At 42.5% G+C, this 12,735-nt stretch overlaps 1 long non-coding RNA gene across 3 annotated transcripts in view; it reads left to right on the top strand.

Annotated features, from left to right (window-relative positions):
• The first annotated feature begins 222 nt into the window (after positions 1-222).
• The window catches only part of LOC128907924 (uncharacterized), a 36,488-nt gene continuing 23,975 nt past the window's right edge, over positions 223-12,735 (top strand). Inside the window, exons 1-5 of one of the 3 annotated variants that reach the window (XR_008465797.1) lie at positions 223-596; positions 758-792; positions 1,769-1,814; positions 5,038-7,022; positions 8,615-9,649. This is a non-coding gene — a long non-coding RNA (uncharacterized LOC128907924). Of the gene's footprint in view, positions 1,815-5,037; positions 7,023-8,614; positions 9,650-12,735 lie in introns of those variants that run through there. The other 2 variants (XR_008465796.1, XR_008465795.1) reach the window with 2 other exon arrangements.

Genomic DNA, 12,735 nt, shown 5'->3' with positions numbered 1-12,735 from the left:
TTATCTACAATTAAACTTGAGGCATGTAAAGATGAAGTGTCATTTCTCAAAATAGTGTAGGATTTAACTTCTAGTTTTCGAAGGTAAGTAGTTTTTGAAGGAAGTACTGCTACTTCTTTGTAGCAGTTCTGCCATGTAGCACATTTTCTTTGGGTATTAAATGGTTGCTGGCTTCTAGAAGCCATGTCACTTGATGGATCCTGAACCCTGTGGTAGGTGAGGTCTCAGCCCACGTCCAGGGAAGAACTGGAGCCTAGGGGAAGGGATCCTCAGAATCCAGCTCAGCTAGCCAGCAGGAAAGGGATGCGACACCAAAGATCTATCCCTAAGCAGGCTGGTGTCTCCTTCCAGTTAGTTTTTGTGCTTTAATTCTCTCCTGGAGTTAACTGTCTGAGCTTATGTACTGTGCAGATATTGCAGCCTAATAGGAGTGCCTTCTTTAACAGGAGAGTTGGTGCTGAGGAGTTGATGTGACTGCTACACATTTCATTAGCAGTTGGAGGACATTAGATGTACCCTTGAAGTGCAGCTGCCCAACTGCCTTGCATCTGAAAGAGCACTCTTCAAGAGCACTCTGCGACATGAACAGAAGCACAGTAAGTGGGGATGATCATTAAACTCTGTTTGTTCAAAGGTGTGCTCCTGATGCGAACTAAAGCGAATGTGCATCCAGAGGCCACCGTTAATTGCTTTAGATTGGGGCATTCAGTAGTGTCTTGATGTGATCTCATCACTTCTATTGTTTTTCACTTGCCAGCCTGAAGAAATTGAAATGACTGGAGGAGATGGGTGGTGAGTGAACATATTGTTAGTAAAATTGAAGTGATGAACTTAAGTTGTCTAAAGACAGAAATAAGTGACCAAGTACATGTAGTCCCTTGTGGTCCATTTCCTGTGTGGACAAATGATGAGCACATAGCTTCTTCAAGGATAAGGATCTAGTTTAACACTGTCTTGTAAGTTCCCCCTGTGGAAACAGGAATCTCAAGAGGGTGAGTTGTCACATCGGTCTAACAATAAAACCTTTTGGAAGTTCCTCTCATGCCCAGTCAAGAGGGCCTATGACAACACCAATGAAGAAAGGGACTGCTGTAACTGTTTAAACTAGATCAGTTGCTTTCCTTCCTTATTTTCCAAAAGCTGAAGACTAGCTTTTATCTGCTTACCACTGTCATCTGTCAGCCCCAGCTTTCTTGTTCTGCTGGAGGAACATCCTACCTAGGAATTCTACCAGTTTTGTTATTTGCTGGTCTGCAAAGAACCTAGTGTAAAATGAATGTTGTTTTCATACAGTGTGTGAAATATCACAGCTGCAGAAATTCAAAGAAAACACTGAGATAAAAAATAATCAAAATGTTAACCATCTTAATGGTTACGCTTAATTAGTTTCTGAAGGTTGTGGGAATGGCAAAGGCCAGTGTGCCTCTGAACACCATACCTGTGAAAGGTATCAGGAGAATGGTCTTAAGTAGGATGGAATATGCAGATGGAACATGGATGACTGAAATCGTAACAAGGGAATCACTACACCAAAAATGTAGAAAGCAAAACCAATGGAAACACTTCCAGGCAAACCCCTGCCATGGACACTTAGTGAAGCAGTGTAAAGAGCACAGATGTGCTTACAGATGTGGCCAAATTAGAGCTTTTCAAGTGCAACTTATGTTGCTGTCAGTGGTAGAGCTATATTGAAAGACTGTAAAATTGCCTCTATTACCTGCATTTGTATCCAGTTGTGATCTGAATCTACCTGTCAAATGTGTTACAGCTGATGACTGAAATGTTCCTCCATCATGTCTTCCAGCTTGCACCGGGTAAGAAAATTTGATGCTTTGTTCTTGTATAAACTCTTTGTTGGATTTTAAAGCAACCACTCGGGCATCAGCAATAACTAAGCTGGAGAAGTTTCAAATGTGCAGCTGGGCAAAAAAACTTTTTCCCATCCTGAAAAGCATCCTGAGATTTCAATATTTCCCACTGGAATAAAACCAAGACCTTGTTGAGGTTTTAGGCAGGGAGATATGCAAAGTGGGGCTTTGCACCTGAGCCTGCCACCTTCCCCCTCAAGCACTTGCTCTGCGTCTGTCTGACTATGCTTTCTCCTTCTACCCTGGAACTGAACAACTTTCTAAATTAAAATTTTCATTGGAACTGTTACATTTATATAAAAAAATCTGGTATTGACACAGCATTTTCCACTGAAAACTGTTAAGCAATTCTCAAGAACCTCTCCCACATGCTATAAAGTTTGACGCCTTGCCTGTCCAGCACAGTACATGTCAGTGGATACACTGCAGCAGCTTTTATTGTCGTATATAATCAATGATTTTTGACGGTTCGTGTGGGCCAGATGATCAGCTGGTAAAAACTGACTTTGGAGCAGTGAAATTAGTGAAGCGATGAATTAATTAATAAAGTAACGAATAATCCTACTTGAGATTCAGGAAAGGGTTTTCAAAAATACCCAACGGATATTTCTGCGTGACAAAATGCAGTCCCACCTGGAACTGAACAAGCAGACTGAGGTCACAGTAGTAGAGTAGCTGTATCAGTATACTGCTTTTCCTGGAATAGTTCCCCCTGCAGCCCAGAGTGATGTGATAACGCAGCTATCCTGCTTCCCCTTCCAAGCTACCCTGGATGTTTGCCTGTATAGAGTTGATTTATGGCACGAAAATGCATGCTGACAGACTTAAGCATACAAACCCAAAGGAATTGTGCTCACAGGTCTTCTGGTTTGATGTTTGTTGACTATAGATGGGCAACCCTTATACGGTGTTTCTAGGGAGGTGGGGCACTCTACATCTTGCAGATTTTGGAGTTTACAAGACAATTTAAAAATGACTGAGGCTGCTCAAGGATGCTGAAGGATTTCTCTAGGCTCTTATATAAGCACAGAACCCAAGATCTACAGTGTTCAGTCTAGCAGGATCCTCCTTCAAGTGGGGGTGGTGATAAAAGCCTGTAGTTGTGTCGCTGAAAATAACATGCAGAAAGAGTCTTCCAGATGGGTTGGGTACCTTATAACTCTTGCATGCTGCTCTGGCTTTTTTATGCCTTATAAAACGGGGAAGCATCCCTTTTTATCCACTTGGAAAAGCCTTCCCTGGCCAACTTCTCATTCCTATTTTGTTGGACGTTTCAGGCGGAACTTGGCCCATATATTAGAATATTTTACACCTACGAAAACTGCCATCTGCCACAAAGCATTTTTAAACCAGTTGAAACTTGAGACTTTGGTAAAATATCCCGCTAAAAGATTCTGGTGTTGTTGCAGCTGATTGCAATGAAGCGTGCATTTTACCTAGCCTTAATTGAGTCACTGCAACGAACGTTTAACTTAGTCTCACAGGAGGGGATATTTGATGTTGTTTTTACATCAACCTAGCTGAAACCTTCCAACATTTCTAACAGACTTTGTTGATAGCTAACAAGACATGTTTCAAGCTGTCCGTTCTTAACAAAGTCTCCTCGTTTGGTTTTTGGTTAGGGTTTGTGTTTTTTTAAATCTAATTGAAAGTATTTATACAGAGCTTGAAATTCTAGACAGGCACAGGATTTCGCTCAGAATAATTGCCAGTGTACAATGGAGGATTTTTCTATAGTATTTTTTGTGTTTCTCCCCTCCTTCAATCCCCCTGCGCCCAAAGCAAATTTCTGCTAAGCAGTGTGAAAAAACCATAGCAACTATCTCGTGACAGAGCTGAGGAGGTTTTGTTCTGCAGCGAACCCATTAATCACTTATATTGCCCCCAGCCCCCAGTCCCATCCAATGCGATTCTGGGAATTTTCTGCTGAAAACTCTTGCTAAAACTCTTGTATGGGTGAAGCACTCTGCTGAGAGTGACCCACGAAGGAAGCGGAGTGTGTTATTCGTAGTGTGTGTGGCCGCGTGAGGCTCTAGAGCTGGATGAAGGTATTCATATTAACCAGGAGATGGGAGTTTTCTCTTCGGTCCCATCCTGGGAAGGAGGAGCGGGAGCTGGGAGTTTGCCTGTGGAGTGGATTGGAGGCTGGCAGAGCAGCAGGGGAGAGCAGATCAGGTTTAGTGGGCTCATTAGGGCACGCATCCAGGTGGTTTTCCATTGGGTGTGGGCGCTGGTGTTGGAGACCTGCTGGTTGCTCAGTAGGTACCTCAGCTCTTTGCAGTAACGCAAGGTCCCTGCTCTCAGCATCTCGCTGGGTGGCCACCACACCTCTCCTCAGCCCTTCTCTCTACTCAGGATTTGTAAGTTACCCCTCTAAGACCCAATGTTTTTCCCATCACCAAATCATATTTCCTCTTTTCTTTATTTGCTAAATGTCAGCTATTACTTGGTGGGTTTTGCGTAGCATCAGTTCAAATCAAGTTTGCAGTGGAGTCCATCATTCAGAATATGCCAGCAATTAAGCTTTGACCCATCAAAACAGTCAAAAAGTTCCCATTCACTGCATTTTCTTACTCACTTAGTCCGCAAGACCTCCCAGCTGCAGCAGAAATCCAGCCCACCAGCATCTGTATTCTGGAATTTATTAGCTGCCTATGACACAAACAGCGCCTCAAATAATTTTTGGAACTTAAGAGTCCGGAAAAATTAGTATTTAGGAAATCCGAATGTAGCTCTTCCTGTGTCCTGATTGTCAGTATTTACCCGAGATACACAAACAATAAACACCTTAGAACACAAAGTATTTCTAAACCCTAATTGTATTTTCTATTTTCAGATAATTATACAGAAGAGCAATTGCTGTGTGATCAGCTGGGTAGAGGCAAAAGCGGGTGGTTGTGCATGGAAGAGGGGTGGCCCTCAGCTCCCCCTGTCTTCTGGAGTGCCGTTTGGATGGAAAATAGGATCCTGTCTTACCTAATGATTTATGTGAAAACATGTCAGTGCTTCTCAATGCCTCCGAGGGGATGTTTTCCCACAGCCATTTGCATATCTGCCCCAGTGCTGTCTTCACATCTTTACACCAGGCTGTGTTTTGCCGCCACTTCTCTTCATGGGACAAAGATGGTATTAACAGCCAGGGCCTCATAGTGTGTCGTTTCCTTTGCAGATATGTTGATTCCCTTTTGAGGCCCCTCACCACATTCAGGGTCTCTTTGCCTTCCTTTCCCTCCCAAAGGAGGGCTAAGGCTATTTGAGAGAGACCCTGCCCCTTCGCCTCTGAGCTGGGGTAAGTCATATCATCACCAGGGGAGGTGAAAATCTCTTGCTTCAGCTGCAGTTAGATGACTGCTATTATACCGCTGCTAAACAAAACCTCATGATAGTTTTTTTTGGGCTATGTCTCTGAACCCCCTCTTCTTAAGTTTTTTTTCAAGTGATAAATTTTTCTAATACTTTGTATGACTGTAAGCAGGGTGACAGATCAGTGTCCTATCCTTAAATTGCCAAAGGTTTATCTCCGTGCAGTGTATTGCATGTTCAGCTTGAAGAATAATCTCCACGCATTGTCTTTGTTTAGGCATAAAAACCGCCTCTCCACTTATGCCAGCATGAGGATTTTTTAGTGTCTTTTTAGAAATCCAACTTCAGGAATCTTGTTTTGTTCACATGTATGAGCGATGAGAGTGTACTCTTGAAGACATAGTTCCTGGAAAAGAAAGCAAGGTGTGGTGAAAAATGTGAATTAAGTGGCGCTAATTGGCTAGGTTGACACCTAGGTTGGCATGCTTAGAATTTGGTGCAACTCCAGTGAGGTCACTGTGAAGTCTGCACCTACATCATTTAACCCAGGGTGTGAGAAAGCAAATGACACATAGACCGCAAACTATGTTTTCCATTCATTTGTTAGGGTGAAAAAAAAGCCTTCGCTTATATGCCAAATGTAGAACTAGAACTAGCGATTGTATTTTAAACTTTTTCTTTCTGTAACTAGACAGGTCCTATACTTGTTAAATTCATTGCTTCATTCAGTGCCTGTCATAGTGGTTTTCAGCGTCTGGCCAACTTTTGTTTCAAGAATGTCCTCTAATTTTTGTCTATCCAAACTTAGTGAGACTTTGTCACCCACTGGTATGCAAAATTATAAACGACTTGAATTTAGTGGTTAGGGAATAGATTCTAAACTTTATATATACTATATGCAACGCATGTAAAATGATGAAAAAATTCCTTCTCTTTTCCATTGCAGGGCTCCGGGTGCTCAGAATCAGTAAGAATTTCAGTTTCCCTGTACAGCTGTTACTAATTACCTGATCTCACTTTTTTACTCTCGCTCGCTCTATTCTGCCTTCAGTCCCTCTCCCGGTTATGAATTACTAGCGTTATGAAGAAGGCACACTCTTCGTTATGTTGAATGTTGTAAAATATTCACTAGAATCATCTAAGAATTTGTCCTGCTGCTGGCAGAAAGCAGCTCTATAAACAATGTGCTCCTTTGTTTGCCTGAAGCATAGTAACAAATGGATTATGTGTAACAGCCATCTATAGGGCTTTTATTTCATCTCCATTCAGGCTCTGCGTGTTTTGCACTGCTTTTAATGAGGCTGCCTGAACTGTGGTAACCCCGCAGTACATTTGTAAGCAAGAGATATTAGATGAATCAACCCCTTCCAGGACTGCATTATGAGGTGATCTGCTTTCATTACAGGATTTATTTTATAGGTGGTGGACCTCAGCGAGAGGACACTGCAGGCACAATCAGCACTTATCTGCTCTGTAAGGCCAAGTTCAGGGTCTGCGTGAATGTGAATCTCCTTTCCCACAGTCAAATCTCCTTTCGTTGCGTGGCGTGAAACACAACCTTTTTTGTGCATGACCTCTCCTTTGCTCCCCTTCTGCTTGAGACTCATACTGGAATGATTGATAGTCCTTTATAAAATACTCCATAAAGAACTATTTTACTTCCCCATCAGCATGAAAGCTTGGGTCCCCACACACAAAACAAGCACAAAACCCAGCATCTCGCAGCAGAATGAAAAGCCTCTTCTTCCTTCTGCCTTTCTGAAGTGTGAAGGTTTCCTCTCTGGAACTGGAAATGTTTATTTCCTGGCAACAGAAAACATTGTTGTCAAAAACAACCGAACACATATTCATGTAAGTACAGATAGATGCCTTCTTTTTTCTCTGGAGGCCTATGAAGGTTTTACTTTTTTCTCTTTTTTTTTTTTTTTAACATTGTTTACAAATTTTACCAGAGCAAACCAGAATTCACAAGTGGCATAGTGCCCTATTTAAGTTTTTTGCGGTTTCTTTGAACGTAATGTGTTCTTGAGATCTGTTTGTTCTGCTGCTCTTCAGTCACTAACAGAATCAAAACTGGGTAGTTTTTGCATAGGAAATATTGTTACAATACAGGAGACAATTGTAAGCACGGTAATAAAGTGGCAGCTCACAGGCCTCATCTTCCTCCTCTCTGGACACATTTTCTGTATGTTGCTTGAGTGTTTAGATGTTAAAAATTATAGCTCAAGCAATTCTTGACTTTGTAAATAGAGGACCCAGTGAAAAACTGTGGGTGGTGGAAGAAATACAAGAGATACCGTTGCTTTGGATAACCCCCAGAACAGGACTAGAGATTCAAGCCTTGGAGAAGTTGCTGTTAAGTTTTCAGATTTCATGACTGGAAGGTGGTTTTGGCAAAGAATTACCGGCAGTAAGGTAAAATCAAGTTGAACTGTGAGTTGCTAAATCTTCTTGAGAATCCTAACAGCACAGGGCTACAGGCAGCACCTTGTGCTAATTGTAGTCTTTGCAAGCTAGCAGTAATGAAGAGCAAAGCCCTGAAATTAAAAGTACCATGAACAAAAAGGGAGAGGCCTTATAACATAGCTTGTTGTTACAGGAAAAGAAAAAAGTCTAATGATGAAGGCAAATTAATTAGAAAAGTAAATGGCTTGGGGGAAGACTTTCCAGTTTTCTAGGTTATGATTTTAAAATTTCCTTTCAATAACAAATCAACCACAAACATTCCTCTCTCCAGCTCCATTTTGTGTAAAAGCATACAGTGGCAGGCTCATGGAATTCTCCAGCTATTTTATTTTTAGTTTTACCTTTTATTGGGGAAAATCTTTCCATTTTCCAAGCACTTCCAATTTCTGATTTTACTAGTACAATTGTAGTCCCTCTACTGGATACATTTCCTGCTGTCATAAACATGTGTGTGGGTGCAGGTATGAGATATACCAAGGTAAAGAGAGGCAGACCCTGAATGTACTAGTGCATGCATGGGTTTGCTGTAATATCTCAGTTTTGGCTTCCTCTTTTTTTATGTGTCAATCTTCAGGTGCCAATACCTGGAAATGAGAGACGGAACTGCCCAGAAGGCAACTTCTGATCTCCCGAATGAAAATGTTCATTACACTTTATGTGCATGCACTTTGTGTCATTGAGCTGCAGAAGTAGGCAGCACCTGCATACTCTTGGGAAGTGTCCTGTAATAGAAAGACGATTACAAATGTACTTGGAAACACTTTAAAAGGCTGATGAAAAACTTGAGGGGAAGTCTCTTTTTTAATGAGTATTTCTGTTGCTGGGTGATAAACACGGGTTTACTTAGTAGGGCTTTACTGTTTATTTGTACTTTGACTTTATGTTTTAACGAGTATAAAGGCATGCAGATCAAGTATCTGGGCACTTATTTCTATTGTAATTAACAACTAATGAATTAATTTCCAAACTTTAATTAGGCTGAATTTAAATGCAGCATGTTTCAAACTCAAGACTCTGGAAGGTGTTTAAAAGGATGAAACTGCATGCTGTCAGACACCCATTATGCCAGTTTAAATGATACCACATCTTGGGAAGTTGCATCTGAAAGGTAAGTTGACTGGTAGTTCGGAAGCTGATCCAGTTTTAAGGTGAGAGATATTTCAGATAACATGGAGTGCTTAATCCTTGCCATTCTTCCTCCTCCCCTTTCACTTAAGGTTTAATATTTTCTTGGAAAAATCTGGTTATGTGCTTTCAGTGTCTTGCCCCTCTGAAAACAAGCTGCAAGCTTCCATTGCTTTTCATCCCCCCTGGGTCTGTCAAGAGGCTGTAACTCTTGTGAGCAACAAAGTGTTTGGATGTGTCACCCCAGGAGTCAGTCTTTGATGGGCTGAGTGAAGGCAGAAGGAAGACTGAAAATGTAAAGCTAGTTAACAAATTAGTTAACAAACACAAATCCTGTATTTACTACCTTGTACTGTGAAGGAACCTCAAATATTTAATAAGACCTTTCTATGTCAGGCATCCGGTGAGATCACACAGCAAGCCTGAGAATTACTGTGTTTCTGTGGTAACTTATCTCTGGTTATAAGAATGAAACTCATTTTCAAAATTAAAACTGAAAAGTCAATCATAAGCAATCACCAAAGGATTGACTAAGTATTTTTTTTTTTTACTTTGAGAATGAATACTTTATAGGCAAAATGAAGTGTGATGACAAAAAAAGGGCAAACTAGATTTAAACCCACTGCCTAAACATTTCATTTAAATACACGTTAGTAGACATGTAGCTTACTAATTGTCAAACAAGGAACGGTGCAACAGCTGTAGAGGTAAACTGCCTTTGGTTATTTGACATCGTGGACCACCTTTTGTGCTGATGTTTATTTGAATAAATAAATAAATCACTGGAGGCAATGAGGCTGTGCTGATGTACATCAGCCGAGATCTGGCCTTGCACCCCGCCAAACAAAACGAACGTAATTTTCTTTCTTCTGCGCCTACTTTCCCCGCCAGCCCCAATTTCATAAAACCTGGTTCCACCAGCTAATAATAATCAGCATCATCTTCTCCACAGCCCCGGACGGGCTCCCCTGCCTGAGCCAGGAAGCGGCACTGGCGCGAGGAGGGCTGAGAGCCATCTCCCTGCCGCCCAGGGGGAGACCCCCTTCAGCTTCGTGCTTGGCTGGCGCTTTGTTCACCCTCGGATGCCCCCCCCCCGCCCGCTTTTTTCCTCGCAGCCTTTGTGCGGCGGCGGGGGCTGAGGTGTGAGGTGGCCGGTGGCCGCGCCATGCCTGGACGGGGCATGACCAGTTTGGCTACAGCCAGTCACCGCTGGGCTCGACATGACATCACCGTCAGCCCACGGCTCGGCCAGACGGAGCCGAACAGGCTCCTCGTTGTTTTTTTTTTTTTTTTCCCCCTTTTCATGGAGAAGAAGAAAGCCTGGGAAAAAGAGCCGGGATCCCAGGCTTTTCTTGAGAACAGCCAAATATTGTCTGCATGGTAATGAAGGGAACAAACCCGCTGCACGTGTGCGGATCTCTCCCTCCCCCCCCAGCAAGCCAGGGAGCACAAACGCTGGGGTGTTTAATCAGAAGGCGTGGGCCAGGGCCGCACAGCCCCGTGGGGAAATAACCCACAGCCCCTGTGTCTGTCCCCCCACACCCTGCTGCAGCTCCCGGGATGGCCAAGCATCCAGAGCCCTTCCCTCCTTCCTGTTTTTCGTGGCGATGTCCTGACAAAAGATTTAGGGAGTCTATGTCGAGACAGTAACACAGCAGCCGCATCCCTTCCAACGAAATTATTGTTAAGACACACGGTCTGCGTTCGTGATTCCAGTTTTTGTGTTCCACCCACAGATGGGTACATACGCACAGCTCTCGTCCTTGTTTTTGCAGGCTCCTGATATTATCTCAAGAGAAAGTGATAGGTTGGTTGTTCTGTTTTGAAATTCAAAAGAAGTTTAATTTCTCTCTTTGCAATGGGTCTTGGTTGTTGCTTCTTTCAAAAGCGAAAAAATGGAATGGGGAAAGCGAAGTCTTTGTATATACTTTGGACAACCATGAGCACCCGGACCATTCCCATCTGCTGGGGGCAGGTCCAGCTCCTGTGAAATTTCTGCACTCACAAACATCCATCTCTTGTCAGCGAGGCGTAGCGTCCCTATGGAGAAACACGGTTGTCATGAGAAACTGCGATCATGGAGAGAAACAAATTTCGTGAGCAATTAGGGGATTTGTCTGTCTCTGTCATGAAGGCAGGGAGCAACCTTGTACTCCTCTGGAAACCAGAGCAGAGCTTGGCCACGGGGCAGTGAGCTGTTGGAAGGCTTGTGCTGCTGGACTCTGTTCCACCACACCTTTGCACGAGCTGGGGTCTTCTAGGACTCTCCAGGCAGGCATGTTCCTCCATGCCTCACTTTGTTCCCTACCTCCATTTTTGCTTCATGTGATGTTCCTTCTAAAATATCAACAAGGAAGATGTCATCTGGGTGGCTAGGAGGAACCCTGTCTACCCTTGAGTATCCATTGTTGCTTTCATGCAGTTGCGCTAGTGACAGTGACAATGTAAATAGTTATTTGGGAATTGAGATCTCGTGCTGCACACCTCTGAGAATTATCAGAAGCTGTCTTCTAATTTGCAGCCCCATTTTCTTTATCATCCATCTTTTATCATATGTTTTTGTGAGAACATTGTCACGTAAGTTAAATTAGTCTTTCCCTCTTCTAGTATTTAGCCACTATTGTATTTATAGGAGGTCTTCTCTTGGAGACATCCGAAAAGCCAGCCTCTGCCTGAAGCACCATTTAATGTGGTTCTTGCCTAGCCTGTGCACATGGGTTTCCTTTTAGAGAAAACTACAATGTGGAGAAGAGTTGGATGCACATCAGGATCAGGCCCACAGATGGAGTATATATGTGTTCATTGCATACAAGACATTCAGCAGCTCAAGTGTTTCAAGGCTCCTTGATAGCCTTCCTTTGACCTGCTCCATTTTCATCTCATCTTTTTGATCAGGGCTGACCAGGACGGTGGGCCAGAACTGTATCAGTGGCCTGTAAAAAGGGACATTCAGACCTCTCCATCTCCGTTTGAATTGTTTTTTCTCATGTGTCCTAGAACTAATAGGCACTGCATACCATTGCCTCATAACTGTCCTGTGACTGACCAACACATGTAGGTTTACTCCATCTCTATTACATGTTGTGGTATGAAAGACAGTGTAAAAGGTCTCCAGAGAAATACAGAACTTTGTACATTTATTGAACATCTATTCATAAAGCCTTCCTGATCTCTGCAGCGATAAATTTTTCTACTAATGCATGAGATCTGATTATAGCCTGCATCATTACAAATGTTACCACTGGTTACAGAATTATCCCCTGCTTAGGAAAAATAAGTTGCTATAATTAAAACAGAGTCTTCATTCAGATGTGCTTTTACAAAGAAAGACCTCAGTGCATCTTCTCAGTTGTGATAGTACACTCTGACAGGCAGAAAATGGGAAGAATTGTCTCAGCTTCTTACGCTACTGTGAGCTTGATGGTAATTAATTATGTAAAGAGATGTGTGTTGTTCATTTCTGTTGACAAAACACACTCCCGTTGCACTTAAAGATGAATCGTTGCTTCCCATAAGGAGTCAAGTCTGAGCAAGTGTAGTAAATTTGCAGCTAACCTTGCAGCAGATTTCTTAGAAGTGCAATGAGGGTTGCAATCCATTACCCAAATGTGTCAGTTCTTTAGTGGCATTAGCCCAGTTAGAGCATGGACCTTAGAATCGTGTTTTTTACACTAAAACTTAGTTTGACTGAACTAGAGACAGATAAAACTAATGCCTAAACATACTAGTCTGATTCACACCATGTCTCTACTTCTCTCAGAGACTAAGATGCTCTCAGAAAACGCTTGACAAGGATGTATTTTTCCTTACTTGGCTGAAAGATGATAAAACACAAAAGCAAGACTTGGCTTCAGCAGCTTTTCCCAAAGATTAAGGACGCGGTTCAATCAGCTAAAATAGGCTGTATCAAAGCTTCTTTTTCATCCAAGAAGTATACATGATGAGCCTGAAATAATTTTAGAGCCAATTTACA

This window comes from Rissa tridactyla, chromosome 3, assembly GCF_028500815.1.
Source record: "Rissa tridactyla isolate bRisTri1 chromosome 3, bRisTri1.patW.cur.20221130, whole genome shotgun sequence".
Taxonomy (NCBI): domain Eukaryota; kingdom Metazoa; phylum Chordata; class Aves; order Charadriiformes; family Laridae; genus Rissa; species Rissa tridactyla.
Note: the sequence above shows the minus strand (reverse complement) of the source record. Positions and strands in the feature narration are given on the sequence as shown.